At 42.6% G+C, this 22,672-nt stretch overlaps 1 protein-coding gene across 5 annotated transcripts in view; it reads right to left on the bottom strand.

The window, feature by feature from the left end:
* The window catches only part of GALNT11 (polypeptide N-acetylgalactosaminyltransferase 11), a 36,037-nt gene extending 23,003 nt beyond the window's left edge, over positions 1 to 13,034 (bottom strand). For 2 of the 5 annotated variants that reach the window (XR_002299304.3, XM_020779756.3), the window contains exons 1-2: positions 12,896 to 13,034; positions 4,323 to 4,419 (exon numbers count right to left, since the gene is read on the bottom strand). The gene's annotated coding sequence lies outside the window, so the exon portion shown is untranslated. Of the gene's footprint in view, positions 1 to 3,378; positions 3,443 to 4,322; positions 4,420 to 10,342; positions 10,384 to 12,895 lie in introns of those variants that run through there. The other 3 variants (XR_013537720.1, XM_020779757.3, XM_020779758.3) reach the window with 3 other exon arrangements.
* Between the last annotated feature and the right edge of the window lie 9,638 nt (positions 13,035 to 22,672).

Here is a 22,672-nt window from a genome sequence, read left to right as displayed (position 1 = left end):
AACCTCTTCTGTACAGTGGAAACACAGTAGATAGGTCAGACTGCTTTGTGCAACTTTATTTCTTCACATTTGCTATACTAATTCAATCTTGTAGCTCATGCTAACCTTGCATGTGTACACACTAAACAGGGAACAAATGTTTATCATTAAGAATCTAAACAATAATTATTGTGTGCCATCAAGTTAATTCTGACTTAACAGTGACTCTTTTCAGGATTTGCAAGGTACAAAGTACAGTGGTGCCTCGCTAGACAATGATAATCCGTTCCACTGAAATAATTGTTTAGCGAAATCATTGTCTAGCGAAAAGCATTTCCCCATTGGAATGCATTGAAACCTGTTTAATGCGTTCCAATGGGGAAGAATTGTCGTCTAGCTAAGATCGGTTATAGGAAAGCCACTTTGCAAACAGCCAATCAGCTGTTTAAATAGCTGTCTTGCGAAGCTTAGGTCCCGAAAACACCCGTTTTGCGAGCACAGAGGGAGCTGTCAAAATCATTGTCTAGCAAAAATTGGTTTACGAAGCAGGGACCAAACATTGTCCAGCAAAATTCCCCCATAGGAATCACTGTTTTGTGAGTCGCTATAGCGATCGCAAAAAGTCAATATCTAGCGAAAAAACTGCCATGCGGGGTAACTGTCTAGCGAGGCACCACTGTACTCAGAAGTAGTTTACTATTCCCTTCTTCTAGGGAATCCTGGGATCATGCAGCTTGCCCAGGGTGCACAGGGTGGTTCTTTTGGGATGCACAGCGGGAACTGAACTCCCACCTCTGGCTCTGCAGTTAGATGACCAACTCACTGAGCTATCCAGACAACCTGAAGACTCTGTTAGGGTCCCCATAATACAGATGCAATGTGATGGAACAACAAACACACTGTATCTTGAAACACTGCCCATTTCTTTACTAAGACACACTTCTGTATCTGATTTCAAACACTAGTCCAGAGATGGCGAACCTATGGCACGCATGTCACAGCTGGCACACAGAGCCATCTGTGTGGGCACACGAGCCATGTCGCCACAGAGAAATACTTCCTCATCTTCTGATCCCGGATTTCGGCACTCCCCTCTGCTGGTGCAGTGGTCCAGCGGAGGGGTGCAATGGCGACCATTACCAGTCTAGCCCAATGGGGACCTGCAAGTATTTATTTGTTAATACTGCTCATGGGGGGGGGGGGGAGACACCAAGCATTTAACCCTTGCAGTGCAGGAGCAGTTGTTTTTTCTAAACTAAAACCTCAGCATTCAGGTTTTAATTGCAGTATTGGCACTTTGAAATAAATAAGTTGATTTTGTGTTCCAGTTTGGGCAGTCGGGCTGAAAAAGGTTCACCATCACTGCACTAGTCTAACTTCATGAATTTGGCCCAGCTTCCACCTTATTTCTAAGTATCAACTGAATTCCCTGCTGGCTCATTTTTCTCCTCCAGATCATAGTTTCTTTTGTTTTCTATACCAAGTAATCATCCTGCTAAGTGAACTTAACATCACCATTTGCTTTTGAGTTAATAATACTCCTGGTTTCACTGAATGTGGTGTTTAAAGAAGACCCACCAAGCTGAACTGAGAATCCAGTTATAAAAATGATTTTAATAATAGGAGTCAGAAAGGAACTGCATGTGCTCACAAAAATACTATTCTTTTCACTCCCTTCAGGTTCTTCATTCTAAACTTCCTTTCTGAAATGAAATTTCTGTTCCTTAATTTCAATGTTTCAAACATTTTTGCTAATAATAATGAAAACAAACTGACATTTTGATGCAAAAAATGTAACAGAAAGACAAGAGATGTAGGCCATATTGTCTTTATACAAGACAGATTAAAACAACAGCCAATTTCATCACTGAAAAACAACTATACTAACAGATCACATTAGCTTATTTTCAAAAATCCTGGTTGAAACAGAAAGAAAACCATTCTTATTTAGTATGCCTCTAATAATGCCTCCATAGTCACGGTCAAGGGAACAACTACTAATATTTTGTTACAAATAAGCAGAGATGGAAAGTTAATTTCAGTTTTTGTTCTCCATTCCTGAGACAAAACTAATCTTTACTTGCCTTATCACCAACTATGTTTTCCACCAGTGCAAATCCCAATGCACTAGTAGTTGCATTTACACATTGGGGCATAAGTAATAGGGTTCTGGTCACTGCCTTATTTATTTAGACAGGAGTCCCGAAGGCAGCTTGTGTCGTTCTGCCAACTCCTGCGACATTGCTGGAACCAGTTGTATTGGCTCTTGCCTTTCCACTGGACCATTTCAGCAATGTGGAGAGGGGGGATCTGCTGCTTGGGTAACAGCCTATCCTCCATATTACCTTACCCGGGCTTCATGCTCTGGAGAGGACACTCCTCGATTCAGAACATGTTACCATAGTCTCTCGAGACTGAAGGATGCCTATGTAGTCCATAATATTATGACAAAACTAAAATCAAAGTCACTTATAAACAATGGATACAAGCATGGATACACAAAAACAATTTTAGCTGCAATCCCACACTAACAGAAGTTACACAACTGATTTGTGATGGGAATCTGCCATTCAAAAAGAAAAAACCCACCAGATATATGCAGCTGCCCCCAGACTATGGAACGCCCTCCCAACCGAAATTTGTCTGGCGCCGACATTGATGACATTTCGGTGCCAGGTCAAAACCTTCCTGTTCCAGAAGGCTTTTAATTGAAATAACAACTATGGGTCCTGATGACGGCAATTTTAATTGTATTTTAATTGTATTTTAATCATTTTATTGTATTGAATTTTAATTATTGTAAGCCGCCCAGAGACCTCTGGGTAGAGTTGGCGGCATATAAATTAAATAAATAAAATAAATAAATAAAACCTTAAATTAATATAAAGTAGTTTTTTAGATCTATGCCAAAAGCTGCTAAATGCCTTTGTGACTAAGAGGACTTAGACCTTATGGGTTTCCAGTTAGTCATTGCAGTCCTCTGCTCTTCTTTTGGAAATTCACTCCAATTAACTTTCCTATTGGCATCCAACATACAGCATTTCACTTATTATTATTCAGCAGACAGAATACTCATCATACTTGCATTTGTACAATCCTGAACTGGCTGTTGCAGGTGTACAAAAAGTTTGTACTCAAAAAATGAAACCAAGTATCATTTGATTAAAACGTGATTTTTTTTTCTGACATAATTAATTCTGCTTATAATGGGCATGCAACATTTTCATGACACAGGTTAGTCTACTCTTCAGATAAAAATCCAGAATGGACATTCATTAGCACAGAAGAAAAAAACATTATCAAACCCAGCGCCCGAGAAGAAGGTAGAATTCCTAAAATGGATGGCATATTCTGATAAAAGGAATGTGTAAGACCCCTAGCCAGAGCCAGGAAGCTTACGTAGTAGTGCCGTCGCTCCCAGCCTGGGGGCAGGCGACTCAGACTTCCCCTCCACCTTCTCCACCTAGGAAAGAGAGCAAGCAGGTGGATACCAAGGAACTGGAGGAGATAACAGGAGAAGAGGGGCGGAAACACAAAGGGGTGGATACCAGTGACCTGGTACAGGCAATGAGAGAGTTAAAAGTGCCAGAGAAGACCGGGAGAGATTTGGTGGGAAAAGGGGAAGGGGAAATAGAGGCGGGAGCGGGGGATATAAAGGGGAAGCGGGACGAGATCCCGGGGGGTTGGGAGATAGTATGGGTCCAAGACCCATGAACAGGAAAATGGGAACAAGTGAAGGTTCCCCATGAGGAGGCAGAAAGAAGAAGGCGTCAGGGACAACAGCCCCGTCCGTCTTACTGGGGGGAGACCGAAGCCAAGGAGTGGCGGCACCGCCTGAAAGAAGAGAGAGAAGCCGTGGCGAGAGAGCAGGAGGCGAAAAAGGCATGGCATCCCGCAGAGCTCCAGAAGATGGGGGTCTACCCGGACCAGGGTTGGCAAGCCCGGCAGAGGGCTCCCCACTCTGGGGTTGGAGTGGGGATGAGGAGACCCTTCCACTATTAAAACTGGAGATGGAAGACGGCGGAGAACCGGTGCCAGAGAAGGTGTTATCTGGGCCACGGGCAATGGACAAAACCAACCCATTTGTTAGTAATGTTTGGACTCCTTTACGGTCGAACTTTAGACCACAGGAGAATTTAGAAACTGTTCCAATAGAAGTTCCAGTTAATGTTGACTTGTTAATAAACGAAGACAAAGTTGAACCGTTAAACAAATCTCCTGCTTTATTGACTGTGACTGCTCCCCCCCCCCAAAGCTGAACCTTCACAGAATGCAATTAAGAACAGGGAGTGAGCCATATTCTTCTAAACATTATAAGGAGAATGGGCAAAAAATCATCCTACCTGTAATTGTTTTACTCATCTTCAGAATAGGCATCCTATATCGGGATGAAAATCCTCATACATAAATTTGAGGAACTGCAAGGTTGTTCTCCTCACCCTATAAGAGAATGAAACATTTTGTGGAGCCCTCAACATGACACAAGGTATTTCTTTTTGCACAGATTAAACACATTTGTGGAAGATGATGCCTTAACACAAGAGCACTTCAACAAAAATAGCACAAACTGTGCTATTTCTATGTTTATGGCTGTTGCTTTAGATCTTTAGGTTTAGAAGGACTGGAAAGGTTGTTCTAAATCCATGTCAGACAGTCCTGTGTTTATTCTATGTGTATGTACACTTTATTTCTTAAATCCTGTCATTTTCTAGTCTACCTTCACATCCTTCAGCATTACAATCCCCAAATGAAGACATAGATTCTTAAAATAGAGAGTTCTGTGTTCAACAGTGACTTCTCTATATGCATAGTGCAGTAACAGACTTGCCAAGGTGCATGTATACATATTGCACGTACCAGTCATAGCCTTCTTTGCCATATCTAACTCTATTTAGATCAGAAAAAGATTATTTGCATAAAATGCAAATATATGAAGGCACAATTTTATAACTAAAGGCAAAAACTGAGTTTGGCATTGTCTTTTCTTTCCCACTTTTTAACTGGAACATAATGCCAATTCTGGTGATAAGACTTTCCATTCCAACCATAATTTCCAACCACAGAGTTTTAACTAGTTATAATTTTCCTGAAACTTTCATTAGTTTTGCAGAAATGATTCCAAGTTTGTAGATATTTAAGGAAAACATTATCTTAACACTTTCTCCTTCATGGCAATGAAACAGAGGGTTATATTAGGAAAATGAAAACAACTCTATGTCCAAAATAGCTGTCACAGGCTACAATTTGATTACAAAGTTACTCTATTAGCAGGACAGCCTGAATATTGTATCTAAAAAGTGAATGTGGTAGATTTCATTGATACTTTTGTAACCATTAACTATATGAAGGGCAGGAATAAGTACACAGGATGCTGTCCTCATTGCAATCAAATGGTCCTCTATGGAAATAACCAAAGGCTATTATATGAGGGAGAAACATGTTTTCCCATACGGATTATGGGCATGAGGACAGAGTCACAAGGACTGATACCCTGCTGGAATGTATTCAATTATACAAAGATTTTGACTTATTTATTTATTTATTTATTTATTTAATTTATATGCCGCCCACACTACCCAAAGGTCTCTGGGCGGCTTACAGCATTTAAAATACAATAAAGTTATGTAGCAATTAAAATACAATTAAAATATATATAAAATTGCCATCGGACCCACAGCTAATATTATTTCAGTTAAAAGCCTTCTGGAACAGGAAGGTTTTGACCTGGCGCCGAAATGTCATCAGTGTCGGCGCCAGACAAATCTCAGTCGGGAGGGCATTCCATAGTCTGGGGGCAGCTGCCGAAAAGGCCCTTTGTCTACAAGCCGTCCCTCTTACCTCCTTGAGGGACAGCTCTTTCAAAAGGGCCCCCTGGCTAGATCTTAACTGCCGGGTAGGCTCATATGGAAGGAGGCGGTCCTTCAGGTATCCAGGGCCCAAGCCGTTTAGGGCTTGGGAAACACGTTTTAACATGTACAGTATGTGTACATACTAAAAAAAGTTATATACAGCGCTGCAGTTTCTGAAGGCTTTTTGTTGTAACAAATAAAGAACAGATATGAAAGCCAATTAGCATTGCATACACCTGGGAGGCAGGAACGTTTTAAGGGTCGGATCATACTTCTGCACTATTAGGGCAGGCCGGGTAGGTGGGGCTTGTCAGCCATGGAAGGCAGCCCATCTAGAAGATGGAAAACTCCGACTTCAAACTTCCTCTGCTTTGTGGCTATATCCACTCATGGAAAAGGCTTTAGGAGTTAACCTAGAGGCAAAATCCGGAGCTGGAGTCCCGAAGGCAGTTCGTGTCGTTCTGCCAACTCCTGCGACATTGCTGGAACCAGTTGTATTGGCACTTGCCTTTCCATTGGACCATTTCACCAATGTGGAGAGGGGGGATTTGCTGCTTGGGTAACAGCCTATCCTCCATACTACTTTACCCGGGCTTCATGCTCTGGAGAGGACACTTCTCAATACAGAGCATGTTACCATAGTCTCTCGAGACTGAAGGATGCCTATGATGAGATCCTTACAACAATCCTATGGCCTACAGGTAAAAATGATCTAGAGTAGAAACCTTACTGCATCTTACTTTCAAGCACACAAGGGATAAGATTTTTTAAAAATTCCACAAAAGTATAAAAGCAATCAATCAATCAAACAAACAATCAAACAAACAAACAAACAAACACTTTAGTGTTCTGTTTTCCATACAATGGATAAATAACTTTCTTTACTCTATAATTTTTATTAGTTTTAAAAAAACAAAAATAATCAAGAGCAATGCTCCCTCTAAGGTGCATGTAGTTGCGTGTGCACACAGAGCTCCATTGGTGCAGCGTGGAGGCAGCCTGGGTGAAACCCCATCCCACCCCCACACACAGATGGGTGAGGCTTCAGTGCAGCAGGGATGAAAATTAGAGGGAACAGAGATCAAGGGTTTCCAAAAACAAGAGAACTCACAACTCACATAGATAACAAGTCTCTTAAGCAGTTTCCAACTGATTTTCAACCACTTTATGCAACCCATGGATGCTTGTTAAAATTCTAAAACTTTCAACCTAAATTTCAGACAACTATCTTAGATATATATTCACAAAGAAGCAGCTTGAAAAATAAAACGTGACTGCTCACATTCTAAAGCCACAAAAGGAACGTCAGGATGTGTTCTACATGCACACATTAGGCCCAGTCTGGGTTATACCCTCGTGCCCCCTTCCAGCATGCAGTGCATTCATTTTGCCTCTGAACCAACTGTCCTAACAAGTTATAATTGCTACAAAACCACTATGACAATTTACTCTTCCGTCATCACTATTGAGAGAGACACAGAAAAGGTCATGTTTTCTGCTCCATCAACATTTGAGAACAAAAATATCATAAAAGGCACAAAAAAGATAATCAGCAAAGTTTTAGGATTGTTACACAGTTGATGAGCACTAACCTTAACTTAAACCTGTGCATATACCAGTCACCAAGTAACTTAAGAACAATACTCTGTTCCTACTTAGAACTGTTCCAGTAACATGTCCTTAGGAAGATAAGCACTGTATGAGAAGCTGATGGGAATAAAGGAAGAGCTGATGAGGAATACTGATGCCTTTTGCCAGCAGGGCATGCCCAGTCTCTTCCTTCCAAACTCAGAAATGGGATGTCAATGCAGAATGTAAAACAGAACATGCATCCAACCTTTTTCCCTGTCTTATTTTTTCCATCATGTCAGTACTTGCCTCAAGGCTTGCACTACTCCTGTGAAATCATTCACTTTCCTTCTTCTCCTGCTGCTTTTACTACCTCAGAAATTCAATGTTGGACTAATGAATGGGTAAAGAAGTACTGTATAATAAAGGTAGAGAATATATGAAGTATGAACAATTTCTATTATCATATGAAGATATTCAGATTACTGATTCATTAAAGGGTGCAGAGAGTAAAATTTATAGATTCCTCCTTGATCTAGAAGAAGAGATTAAGAAAGAAGGATTGAAGTTAGTGTGAAACAAGACTTAGGAAAAAGAATAAATGATGAAGAATGTAGGAAGATGAGGAACATGAGGGTTCTGAGATTTATGTCAGTGAGAATAAGAGAAAACATTTTCAAAGCGGGTTTAAGATGGTATTTAACACCAACAAAATTGAATAAAATTAATGCTAGTTATCTGAATGTCTGTTGGAAATGTGAGAAGGAAATTGGTACATACTTTCATATGTGGTGGGAATGTGAAAAAGTACAGTGCAAAGATTCTGGAAACTAATCTTTAAAGAACTAAATCTAATAAAGAAGAGCCTCGTGGCACAGTGGTTAAACTGCTGTACTACAGCTAAAACTGCGCTCACGACTCGGGGTTCAATTCCAGGTAGCTGGCCCAAGGTTGACTCAGCCTTCTATCCTTCCGATGTTGGTAAAATGAGTACCCAGCTCACGGGGGGGGGGGGGGGAATGTGTAGCTTGCATAATTAACTTGTAAACTGCCCAGAGAGTGCTTGAAGCGCTATGGGACGGTATATAAGCAACAAGCTTTGCCTTTTTTTAAAATTACATATGTGAAAAAGATATAGAATTTAATCCTGAGATTGCTCTGTTATCAGTATTTGAGAATGTGGAATATGATGACTAAAGAACTGATTACCAATTTATTAAAAGCAGCTAGACTAATAATAGTTAGGAATTGGAAATCAAAGTCTGAATTTCGAATGGAAGATAGTATAATGAAATATGGAACATTGCTATAAATGATAAGTTAACTTGTAACCTAAGGGTTAAGTAAGGAGAGATGAAAAAGAATAATTTTATGATATATGGGGCAAATTTTTGGAATATGTGCTAACAAGAGAAAAAGGGAAAGCTGCAAATCAAGAATCAATGCAGTTCTGGAGAAGAGGACAATAAAGGAAGAAGAATAAAGATAGAGGAAGAAGAGGATTACTGCAAGAGGAAGACTATGGTGGTAGGGAACACAGTTGATTTGTATTTTGATGTATGTATTTTATGTTTATGTTGTAGTTAAAATAAAAAAAGAAATTCAATGTTTCTAACAAGCCTTTTCATTTTTCTTTTTCAAAAAAATAAAACAAGTCACCCTTATCTCCTTAGAACTCTTTGATGGTCAGCATTCTTAAAAGGCTGCCATTTAGCTTTCAGTATTCACATGAAATTCCACTTATGTAACTGAGGGAGGTAGAAGCCAGAACATTTTAAAAAAGGATCCAAAATTAATCTCTCATAACTTGTGTGTGCCCACACATGCACACACCTACAAATATAATGGAATTGTAAGATCTAGCAGATCTTAAACAGAATCTCATCATAATTTCAGTCAGAGAAAAGGACTAGAAAGCATTAATTATGCAAATCATTGTTGAATTATGTTTTCCATTTTATAAATTTCATCAACAGAAGCCTCTGCAAATTATAATGTACACATTGAAGGTTCTTTAGTCGGGGAGGTATATTCCAAACAATCATCAACATTTCAGACTATATAACTTTAGGACTCATGCTGATAATACTAAAACAAAACAACTTGGGTTATAGAACAAAAAGGAGTTCTAGGCTGTTGACTGCGGGGCATTTTGTATTCTTCTTGCTAGTTTCTGCAACTGATGTTCCAACAACAGCTTTGTTTTGTTTTGTTTTTTTCTTATTTTGTTCTCTGCGTCAAAATCACCACTTAATCAGCATGGCTAAACCCATCCTTGCCAGAAGATTAGACTTTGCAAGCTTTAGCTGGATTACTCCAGCAATCATAGGCTAAAGAATGACTCTCCTTTCCATACATTGCATCATTTGTTTTCCCTGAAATGCCCTATATAGCTTCACAACAATTCTTCTTCAAACACATCTGCAAGCATGGAACAATCAATTACTATTAGCACAAAGATATTTTTTTAAAAGGTTGCCTATATAGCATATCATTACTGACAGTACCAATACATACAAAAATAAACACAGATATGCATGTTAGGCCTGTACTATGAAGTCTATTTTACGCATCTCCTTAACATAAAGGAACATAAGTGTAGAACATGAAAGAAGTCATTTTTTTCACATTCAGAGTTCACATCCTGATTACCTGCCAATTTTCTTCAACATAACTAATAAATAGCAGTTACCATTGGCTGATGCTTAACCTAACCAGTAGCATTAATAATTAAATTATTGTGCAAGGAAAACAGCTCCCATACTCAAAATACTCCCCCCCCCAAAAAAAAGATTATTGAAGCAAACAAATCTCAGACATGTGGTACTTTAGCATGGATGTTGCTCTCTCTTGCACATGCACTATCTCACTCTCAGTCATTCTCTCTCACACACACGCACACACACATACACACAGAGAGAGAGTTAACATTACTACTATCTTACCTCTAACATATCAGGAGTCAGGGTATTCTGTAACAGGTATAATATGCTAAAAACTTTCTTTCCATTAATATTTAAGTTTGAACTCTGCTCAAAAGCAAGATGGCCAAGGCTGTAATCCTAGCACTTCCATGAAACCCACAAGTGTTCACTTAACTCATTAAGACTTCGGAGTAAACATGTGAAGATGGTTTGGATGAATCAGATGGCTATTTTCCTGCTGAAAGCAAGCACACATGTTCTAGTCCTTGCTATACATTTTTTTCCTAAACATAAGACTAGAGTTCCCCTATAAAGCATGTCACTATTTTAAGAAAGGGAACAGAGCTTGGATCATGACAATCATTTCCCCCTCACCATGGACCATAGTACTCTGATTCTCTGATATATACTATGATGCCTATGTTATACTATTAGTTTATCTGTACAATTTCTCTCTTACACTAATTTTTCATTTTCTACCACATATATTAGGAAAGGCTATTATAGTCCATTTTCCTCACAACATTATAATCAGTGAACATACTAGATCCAACAAGGACATTACAACCCAACATTTATCTGACAGCGTACAATGTCATATACAGCTCTGTCCTAAGAACTGTTATTTACAAAGTCCTACCAACTTCAATGGGTCTTACTCGCTTGAAAATATGTATAAAACTGCAACAGCTGCTTATTAAATTAATCCAGTGTGAATGCAAAGTCTATGTAGGCTGTATTGTTTGATTGCTACATATTTCACTTTCTGATGTGCAACAGAAATATTTGCACATGGCACAAAACAGCATCTCAAAGGTGAAAGACACCTGCCTGTTGGACTACAGGAACTGTAAGTGGCTACTTCAAGATACAAAATACTGTAATTAATTTCTTTCAACTCCAAGTCTGGAATGCTCACTCTTCCACAGAGGAAAAAGGAACAAAATAACAGAAAGCTCATACCTCTACATACTGATTAGTACAAAATGAGGACATAACATATGCATCAAGTGATCTTCAGTTACCACTTCCAGGCAACATAACAAAGGATGAAAGGAAGAAACTATGCCTAAACATTTAAACATTATTTATGTTTATTCAACTGACATTCTGTTGAACTTCAGTGACAATATTGTTTGGTGTACTCCCAAACTTGGGTGAAAGAATTCTGCCTCTCTTTCCTTTATTGCTCTCAAAATTTTCATTTTAAGACTCTGCAGGACACAAGACTGTCTCATTTTCTACCTCCTCTTTTTCATTAGAACGGCCAGTGTGCTAAATACCTTCTCTGGTTGAGGCCTGGTTGCCTCAAACTGGAACTAACAACCTTTTTACCCATACTACTTATTTTCCCTTTAAGATATCTAGTGTGGTGTGGAGGACAGAGCACCTGGGTTCAAATCTCTACTCGCCATGGAAACTCATTGGGGAAGGGTGGGTGGCACAGAGAGTTCAGAAACCTTGAACACTCTGTTCACAATAACAATTGTGTGTCATCAAGTCAATTCTGATTTATGGTGATTCTTGTCAGGCTGAATCCTCAGAAGCAGTTTACCATTCTCTTCTTCTGGGGGCATCCTGGGATTGTGCAGCTTGCCCAAGGCTACACAGACTGGTTCTTCTAAGAGGCACAGTGGGGAACTGAACTCCCAACTCGCTGAGTTATCCAGCCTGCCTGAACACTCTGTCGGGGGTTACCCATAAGCCAGATGCAATGAGATGACATAATATTTCCATTTGCTGACAGGAGAACCCCACTCATTGTTAGTCAGAAATAATTCCCCCCCCCCTCTCCAGTAGGGATGACTCCTGGGTCACTGAAACACCCGCAGGCACCTAAAGGCATCACCCGTCCCGTATTTCATGGAATAATGGAGTTGGAAGGCTGTGGAGCCCAACCCGAGAGGGTGGCCCCATTTCCTCCGGGCCGACTTTCTCTTCCTAAAGCGGCTCTCCCGGGCGCAGCGCCTCGGGCTCCCCTTCTCTGCCTCCGCCTGCAGAGGAGCCGGGACCGAAAGAGGTCAGGACAGAGGGGCGGGCGGGGGGGAGGCCGGTTCCTTCACGGGCAGGGAGGGCGGCAGGCCGGCCAAGGGCCGCCTGGGGGGGGGTCCTTTGGGGGGAGGAAAGGCGGGAGAGAAATATCTTAAATATCTAATAATGAAGCGGGGGGGGCGCGGGGAGAGGGAGCGCTCTCTGCACGGCTCTTGCCTTCTCTCCCCTCCGTGGCCAGGCCTGACACGAAGCCGACTTCTCTCGCCAGGGAGGGAGGGAGGGAGGGGGGCAGCGGGGTCGTCGGCAGCCCAGGCACCCCCGCCAGGTGCCTCCCCTCCTGAAACCGCCGGCAGACCCGGCTGGCCTGTCTGCAGGGGCTGGGGATGCCACGGCCGTCTTCTCTCTCAGGCAGCAGACGGTTTCGGGCCGGCCCTGCGCACCGCTTCTTTTCTCTCTCTCTGTCCCCCCCCTTCTCCCGCCAGCCCTCAAAGAAAGAGGCTGCGGCCGGGCGCCTCCGACGTCCCCATTCTCTCCCTTCTGAGGTGGCAACACTCTTCCCTTCCCGGGTCTCTTCAGACTCACCCGCCGTGCGGCGCTCCGAGAACGCGGCAGCAGGCCGGCGGAGCATAACCGTCCTCCTCCCGCGAAGGCCGGCAGAAAGTGGCGGCGACGCGGCGGAGCTTCTGTGAGGGAAAGAAGAGCGGCAGCGGCGCCGCAACCGTTAACCGTCAAAAGGCTCATGGAGGGGGGGGAAAGGAACGCACTCCGACGCGAGCCACCTCGCGCGCTCCCTCAGTGGGCCGGCTGGGCACGTGACGCCTCCCACCTCCCCTCTCTGGCTCCGCCTCCCGCCTCTCTTATAGGACGCATGCGCCGGCGTGTCATGCCTGCCGCCATGACACTAGAGGCAGCGAGGCCATGGCTTCGACCGTGAGAGGAGGGCACACCCGGAGGTCTCTTTGCTTTTTTTTTCCCCCTCGACAGGAACTCGTTCCTTCTCGGAAGCCGCGGAGCCGTTGACCGTTGTTCTGCTGCCGCAGCTGGTGCGTTATGGGGGTGCGTTGTGAACGCCAACACTAGGTGAAAAAAAGCTGGAATCACGAAATGAAAAAGCGGATCATCACTGTTTCACATGGCGTGTGTGTGTGTGGGGGGGTCTTCTCAAGGCCCCCCTCGGATCACAGATCCCATCTGTGCCAAGTGACTGAATATGTATTAATAGAAGGGGAAGATATGGAGGCAGTGGCAGATTTCACTTTCTTGGGCTCCATGATCACTGCAGGTGGTGACAGCAGCCACGAAATTAAAAGACGTCTGCTTCTTGGGAAGAAAGTGATGACACACCTTGACAGCATGTATGTATGGAAGTGAGAGCTGGACCATAAAGAAGGCTGACCACCGAAGAATTGATGCTTTTGAATTGTGCTGGAGGAGACTCTTGAGAGTCCCCTGGACTGCACGGAGAAGAAACCTATCCGTTCTGAAGGAAATCAACCCTGAGTGCTCACTGGAAGGACAGGTCCTGAAACTGAGGCTCCAAGACTTTGGCCATCTCATGAGAAGAGAAAACTCCCTGGAAAAGACCCTGATGTTAGGAAAGTGTGAGGGCAAGAGGAGAAGGGGACGACAGAGGATGAGATGGTTGGACGATGTCATCGAAGTGACCAACATGAATCTGACCCAGTTCCGGGAGGCAGTGGAAGACAGGAGGGCCTGGCGTGCTCTGGTCCATGGGGTCACGAAGAGTCGGACACGACTAAACGACTAAACAACAACAAGTTACATCATTAAAAGACAATATTAAAGCTAAAAGATTAAGTTGCCTCTTTATACCCACTGCTCTTAGCTTTAAATATGGTATTTTAATGATGTAAACCGAGGACGTGTACTTGGGTCCTTTTTTAAGGAAAAAAGAGGGGAGAAATAAATGAATAAGCAAACTAAAAATTACAGATCCAGTGATGGATCCGAGGTGGGGATCTTTATGGGTCTGCATGATTTTTTTCCATAGGGCCCTCCCCAAGCGACAGTTGGGAGCTATGATTTGAATCAGTGATCAGCCTCTGCACGATGTTGTCATGGCACAAAAACATGGATCTGAAGTACGTATCCTCGTGGTTTTTACATGGGATCATATCCAAACCACTAACCAGGTCACAGACCCCAGCTTTTCCTGCAGCTTAAACCACAGAAATCACAGGTCCTTCACTGTGTGGTTTTTGCAGCGGCCCCAAAACCAGAGATTCAAGGTGCACATCCTCATGTATCCACATAATTTTTACTTGTGATCCTGTCTGTTTTAGGTCATGCATCCTTCAGTCTCAAGAGACTACAGTAACATGCTCTGAATGGAGGATTTGGGACAGCATCTAGTGTAGCTAGGAGATCTACGTATGTTATTACAGAGGTCTGTGCTTTCCATGAGACAGTAAACATTCAAGGTCCCCATTGCTTCACCATGCCAGCAAAAAAATTAAAACTTTTTGCTGTTATTTATATACCGTAGCTGAAATGAGTACTGTACAGCTTAGAGCAGTGGTCCCCAACCTTGGGCCTCCAGATGTTCTTGGACTTCAGCTACCAGAAATCTTAGCCAGGAGAGGTGGTGGTGAAGGCTTCTGGGAGTTGTAGTCTAAGAACATCTGGAGGCCCATGGTTGGGGACCACTGGCTTAGAGTAACAAGACATAAATGTGAATCATGAGTTCCTTGCAGTTCTAGCATTTCTGATTCCAGGACTCAGGATTCTTCTATGATTCATTTGTACGTCTGCTCTACCAGGATTCTAAGGCAAATTCTGACCGTGGAATATCAATCAGATTTTATGGAAAGCCTTTCAACCCAGTCAGCTGTAAATTATATAGATGCAAATGGGACTACTTTGGAGTAAGTTGCCACAGGAGTAGACCCATTTGGAGGAGCTGATACACCTAATCCCCACTTGCCCCCAGTGAGCTTACACTGGTGCAATTTACTTTGCTAAGCAGTGATCTTTCAACCACTGTCATTAGATATCCTCCTTCTGTGTATCTAAAATTCCGGCGCCACAGCACTACAGAGTGATGCAGTGGTCGAGAGTATCAGACAAACACTGAATTCAAATCCTTACTAAATAATGATGCTCGCTGAATTATCTTGAGCAGGTCACCAAGAGAACCCAAACAGCACCCTTATCCCTTTGTAGTCCATCAAAACTCGTTTATTTGCTCATGGGATCCCAGCCCTCGGTCTTTGTGGAAGGGGCAGTCTTGCTGCCCATTAGGTTTTGCATAAAGCACCCAAAAAATACAGACCACCCAAGAAGCACTGGAGCAATTTCCTTTTTGTATAGGAAGTAGGCCTGAGCCAGCCTAGATTCTAGGCCTTGTTCCAGGTGAGCAAAATGTCTGCAGGTAGGAATTCCCAGAATTTTGCCTGGATAATTGAAAAATGACTTGTTCCCCGAATCCCTCAGACAGCATGACCTATAATACTGCCATAAATAAGATGGTGGAAATGTGGAGTGGAAGAAGCCCACTGACATAACTTATTTTGGACAAAGTCACAGTCAAGCCAGGAAGCAACCATGGGTTTCTCTGAGGGTTTAATTATGTCAGATCATGTCACTGATAAGGTCTGCACGATGAAACATTTTTTAAGATTGCACAGTCAGATAAGCGGCTCTTGGTGTGTTTTAATTGAGACTGATTGAATGGCTGGAATGGCATAAATAGAATGACATGGAGATCATGATCTGGTCCAAAAGACTTTTTGTTCAAAAGAATGTATTGTTTTAATGCTCTTATACTCAGGCTGCTTAACCACACATGTAATTTTAAGCAGCTGCATTAATTAATAGGAACCAAGAGCCATTTCCCCACTCCGCCCGTTACAATCTCTTACACTTAACCTCCTGCACAGTTTGTAGACTGGAGACATGGAAACTTGTCCATCTGGCACTTTTTAGCTTTGCCAAGAGTATTGAAGGCAGTACATGTTACTGGCTAAGGTGCAAATAGCATTCAATACCCGGAACCTTTAAAAAAATAGAACGTCTCTGCAGGAAGCTACCTTACACATTGAGAGACCATTTTTCCTTATACAAAAGAAGAATGCCCCATTATTTATTTGTCTGCTCATGTGATCTGTGCCATCAACCCCCTTCAAACAGGACAGTCTCTGTGCAAAATAATTAATGGACAAACATTTGACGTCAGGAATGGCAACACACAATAACTTGTTTCTGAATTTCAGTCTACCTGGACATTCTTTGATTGATCTAAAAGTCACCTTTTTTGTGTGGGGGGGAGACAACAACAAGACTTGAAAGAGAAGCATCTGAGATGGTGGAGGCTGATTTAAAAGGACTGAATATCAATCAAGGGTTCTTAAGTCATTACCAAGTGTGAAATGCTACTTGATTCACACAATTCGTTTCTCCCCCCTGATATGCCATTACTAACTGTTATTCATGAATGTTTTTAGAGCTTGTTCACACAGTGAGGCCTGTCTCCAGTTGTTCTGGGGTTGATCTGGATAGTACTGATATTTGTCTTTGCAGTGTCAGTAGATAATTCATATAATCTACACAGAGGGAGACTATTTGTTATTGGATTTACTGGGATGCACGGGGATTATCTCAGTACTGCCTATTCACACACATCTGGAATTGCTCCCTAATGTTTGGCTGTCTTCTCTGCCTTCTCGTCACCCTATTCTCTGCTTCCTTCTCTCATGGTAACTATGTAGAGGCCACAAAGGGATGGGGATTGACCAGCAGAAAAGCACTCATAAGGAAATGTCATAAAATGACACCCACCCACAAAATGCACAGATCAGCATGGAACAATGCACTCTTGGGTTCGTATGAACAGATTCTGCACTGGATCAAATTAGAACAAAACTACCAGAAGGTTTACACTAGTTTCAGCCCTACGTTGCATAGACACCAGAATGCCGTGCTGGTATCACAGACGGAGGGAAAGTTAAATACTCAGGGTGGACATTCTCTTGATCTTTCCGAGCATCAATCAGAACAAAATGAACTAAACCATTCAGTGTTCTATTAACAGAGAACAGTGAGGCCCATGTCATTGAAACTGCCCTCTTGCAGATCGGTGTATATGAATGAATGTATGTTCATCCTGTATTTTATTTTAAAAATTATATTTTCACTCCCAGGATGACTTACAAATAATCATGAAACCGTCAACGCGATATTTTTAAAAACTTGACACAAAATTCGACTTTAAGATGTGCAACAAATAATAGCAGATGAAAACAACAGAAGTATAACAGACAGGGATTATTTATTTATTTGTTTATGTTTGCATAAATCTGCCATATATCCAACAGAAACCCTTTGAGCTGTTGGATCTATGGGATATAGGTATATGGAACCTGCCTCTTCCTACCAACATTTCTCTGCCTCCTACCCACACACACAGTGAAAGGACTCACAGTTGGTACCAGTTAAGTAATTTTAGATTGTGGACCTAATGGTGTGATGCACGCACCTCTCCAAAGTTACGCTTACAGAGCCGGGCATTGCTAATAATTCTGCGTGTTCTGTCCTCTTCTATCACCCCACATTTACCACTCACATCTAATTGCACAAGCCAAGCAGGGTACACAGATGAGAGACCACCATGGAATCCAGGGTTCTGTATTTTCTGAGGCAGGGGCTTGTAGCTCAGTAGTACACCATACATGCTTTCCAAGCAGATGGACTGTGTTTCAGTCTCCAGGTTCTCCAGGTAGATAGAGAATCCTGCCTGAATCACTGGAGAACTATTGCTGCTCACAGCTGGTAATAATGATCCAGATGGGCCATTGGCCTGACTTGATATAAAGCAACGTTCTATGATCTGCTGAGTCAAGCAACAGATGTCTGCCATAATGCCCTATCCTGGTTGCCTCCTAGTTTAGTAGATGGTTTGCAGAAAATTCAGAGATGATTATTAGAGAAAATTAGGCTTCCTAGCCTCCCCTCCTTTATTTTTCCCCGACAGAAGCAGGAGGTCCTTAGAGCTGCAAAAAAGGGCAGAAGAAACGGCTCATTCTGCTTCCTTCATTGAAAGCTGCAAAATGCATCCGTCTCTAAAACCAAACTGCTGCTCTAAAACTCACTAGATTGGATGTACGAAAGAAGGGAAAGCCTCCTCCTTGGAATTATCAGAGGAAGGGAGGAAGTTCTCGATCGGAGGACTGTAGATCCTTGACTGTAGATCGTTATTTCCAGTGGCTACGATGAACCTCCACCAATGTACTAAGCGGCAATCTTCCCATTCATTTTAGTCAGATGCAGTTCTTGAAATATTCACTAGATGGTCCTCCATGACAATGCAGTACACCAGAGTTTGGGATTTAATATCTAGGCAATTATATAACCACCTAGGAACTGTGTAGGAATGTAGGCTCCGGTTGTTTTGCAAATGGAGCGAAAAATACCCTGGCGGTTGCATTTTAAGACTTGTCTTCTGCTTTTCCCACTGGCATCTTATTTGCGATACCACATTTTTACTGGAGGCGTGTAATCTGAGATCAACTCAAGTTGAACTATGATTCCTCACACACACCCTTTCACAAAGTGTCACAAAGAGGATCTCTCATGTCCAAGGAGCTAGCTGGAGAGCACAGTGAGTAGGGTATCTGGCTGCAGAGGCCGGGCGTTCGATTCCGCACTGTGTATCCCAGGAAAAGAGCCAGTTCAGGCCGCACAGTCCTAGAGTGCACCACATGGGCATGATGATGGCATCCAGCGCTTGACTTGAAACAATCAGCTTCATGCATTTTGTTGGTTTTTTTCTGTCCTTTGAGTTCTCCTTTGGATAACAAGCTACCTTGGGTTTTGCTTTCTGCTGTGGAGAAGTTCCCAATTCTACACGGTAATACAGGATTAATTCTGCTTGCAACAGATAGGGAGGGGATAGACAGCATGCAGGAAATCCCATGTTTGGCCATGATGTCTCCCTTCATTGTTTTTAAAGCCTACTCACCAGGGAGATGTCAAGAGGGGTCATGGTGCCACTGGGAGATAAAGGCTCGCCCTTCCCTCACGACTCCTTTCCCCAGTCTAAATGCAACAGGAAGTAGAAGCGCTGCAAACCACTCTCAAAGAGTGCACCTTGTCTGGGGCCAATAGCTCCTTGCCCTTCCTTTAAGGTAGGCGTAACAAAGACTTCTTTGCCCAAGCCCTGGAGAACTGCTGACAGTCCAAAACTTAGAAGAACTGTAACTCCGGAACTCCTAGCCAGCACAGTCATGCTGGCTGGAGATCCTAGGGCTTGTATTCCTGTGGGGGGAAAAAAAAGGTTTTCTGTGTTAAAAGTGGCCATAAATGGGCGGGATGGCCCAACCGTCTGGCTTCAAGACAGGCACAAGACCTTAAGTTGAGATTTTGGAAAGCAGGTCTACGAAGATCCTCCCAGCTGCTCACCTCCTTCAGGAGAACCTACAGACGTGCTGCCTCTTCGGCTTGGAGCTTCCCTTGCTTCCGACCTGATCTTGTCTCCCTCCAAAATAAGAAATTTAAAACCCTTCTGAGATCACAAAAAGCTGCAGTCTAGTACAGCTGCCAGCCACGTTTTATTCATGGCCTTTAGTGTGGGGTGGAATCCAAGAGGAAGATTATTGTTGGCTCCACAACAATGATGGAGGAAAGAACAGCAGGCCTTCGATTTCAAAGGGCTGTCAGCTTTTTTTTGCTGTTTCTGAACCTGCCTAAACCAAATGGTTCAGTGCTAGTATCAACAAATCTGTTCTCTCCCCTAAGCCTTGCAGGTAACTCCTTACTGCTGGCAGATGTTCTTCTTGAAGTTGGCTCAGATGCCAAGTGTTAAGACATCGCGATTGGAGCAAAAATGTTCATTGTTTGGAATGCTGACCTGAAGCAAGTACAAACATTCCCAAGCTTTTAGGACCAGACATTAAGATACTGCTATCTGCATAAAATTAAATAGATTCACATTCTTTTTGTGTACCACTACAAAGCAACTAGGATAGAAATTATCTTAAGTTGTGTTTTACTTTTTGGTATATTTAAAGTGCCCTAAAATTATGCCTCAAATCTGTGCTGAACACACTTTTTTTAAAAGCCGCTTAATTATACATTAACATCTCTCCTTGTAAGGTAGGAATTGCATGAAAGGTAATTATTCACCAGCTTATGGTATCATAATATTTGATCTATTCTCTTTCCCATTCTTTTGTAGCAGAAAAAATTCTCCCAGGGCACTCCCTATTATGAATGTTGCCAAACCAAAAAAAAAAAAAGTTAAATGTTTAAATAGAGGCATTTAACAACTTTTTGAGCCACTGCCAACCATTCAGAGTCTCACTATTTCATTTTTATGAAAAGCTGCACTTGCATTTAAATCGTCTGTAAGGAGGGGCGGAAACAGAGAGGGAGGGAGGGCTGGTATATTGCTCTTACAGGACCCTAAAACTTCATAACGAAGGTAGGCAAAGAGGAAAGAATTAGGTCAATGAGATTAAAGGTAACCCAGGTCAGCCAGGCTTATTTTGGCTCACCTACAAGGCCACAGAAAGCTGCGTGAAGATCTGATATGTAAAGGAGCGTGAAAAGATTGGTGTGGTTGCCCATAAATTTCAAGAGGCAGAACTGGTATTTAATTTTGACAAGTTCAAAGGTAGAAGAGATTGCTCAATAGCTTTATAACAAGAGTTGGGAAATTTCATGAAAAACACGGTTGAGCCCAAGACTCATACTTTTGTTAAGGGCCAAAGCCATGCTTCAGAAAGGCACAGGTGCTTTCTCATGCTACACCTAGCCCACATACTCAATATGTTCAGCAACCTGCAATTGCTGCAAGGAGCAGAGAGAGATAAAGAATCAAATGTCTGCAAAGAACTTTAAAGGAAGTCCCCCTCAACAAAAAGATGAGGGCAGGAGTTAACCTCAGAGGGTGCAAACGCTGTGGAGTTTGTCTTCTGAGTACGTTCCCCCCTTCCAAAAACCACAAATGTAGAATGTAGAAAGAGCCCCCTCCAGATGAGACTGAAGGGTAAGGTAGAGCAATGCCCCCTTCTTCCTCAGTAGCCAATCAGATGCCAATGGAGCAACAGCCCCCTGCCAAAGAGGCCATTTTGAGAGGCATGTTGCCTCTGATCCTAGACGTAGTACATAGGCATCATGAACATGGCTAGTGGGCACTAGGAGATTGACCTTTGATGAATGCGTCCCATTTATATCGAGAGCTGTCCAAGTTGGCACCTATCATGGCTTCTTGTGGAGATGAATTCCATAGTTTCAATGCCTTGAAAGATGGTGTGTCCATTGATCTAACACAATGGTTGCCAACCTTGGGTACCCCAGCTGTTCTTGGACTGCGGTTTGCAGAGGTCTTCCCTATGAGCAGTGCTGGCCGGGGTTTCTGGGAGTTGCAGTCCAAGAACACCTGGGTTACACACGGTTGGGAACCACAGGTCTAATATAAGGAGCGAAGGTAGTCACATTGCTGATTAAGGGATCCTTTGGAACAGTGAGGACTGGCCATGTTGGTGGGAAGATCTAGGCGTTTTGACCCATCAAAATAACTTCTCAATGTTCTGCCCTGATGCATAATGGTAATGTACAGGCACAAAACATGCATGAGACCAATATAGGTACACACAATAGTCTAGAGATTATTTGTTCCAGTTTGGGGGGGGGAGATATGATGAGTCATCATGACAAATACATTTTGCTGGTTTGGGCTGCAGGAGGTAAGCACAGCTACCCACCTAGAAATTTTACAATTAAAGCAAATTATACCTGTCCTCTTTCATTTACTTTTCAGTAACAGTTAGTCATACTTTAACCAGATACATCTGGCAGGAGCAGGTTAGTTTAATACAGAACCTCTTGGCTTCTGCAGGGGCAGTTTACTAATCCTATGGGAAATATAGATTTCATATCTTGCCTCCAATGTTGGTAGATTCCATGAAGGATGTTAACTAACAGCATCTGAAATGATGTTATTCAGTGTTGGAAGCACACAGCTAGATTAGTCCCATTGAATCAATATGGATTTGGTGGACCAAATCCTCCATAAATTCCGTACATTCATTTGCCCATTGTAGTGGTGGAAAAAATGGGCAAGGGGAGAGGAGAACAGAGGTGTTTAGAACTATGGATTTTGTGATGTAAGTGGATAGAGAGAACAATGCAAGTAGCTGATGTCATCCAGTGAAGCTGAATGGAGAGAGATTCAGGAGAGAGAGAGACAATGGCGCATTTCTTCACATTGTTACACTGGGTTTGCACCTTGAAAAGCCAAGTTGATGGACCTCAACTTGGATGGCTTCAAAAGATTAGGCAAATTCATGGAGGATAAAGCTGGCTTACTGGTCATGATGGCTATACAGTATATTACTCCCA

The sequence above is a fragment of the Pogona vitticeps genome, chromosome 6 (assembly GCF_051106095.1).
Source record: "Pogona vitticeps strain Pit_001003342236 chromosome 6, PviZW2.1, whole genome shotgun sequence".
NCBI lineage: Eukaryota > Metazoa > Chordata > Lepidosauria > Squamata > Agamidae > Pogona > Pogona vitticeps.
Note: the sequence above shows the minus strand (reverse complement) of the source record. Positions and strands in the feature narration are given on the sequence as shown.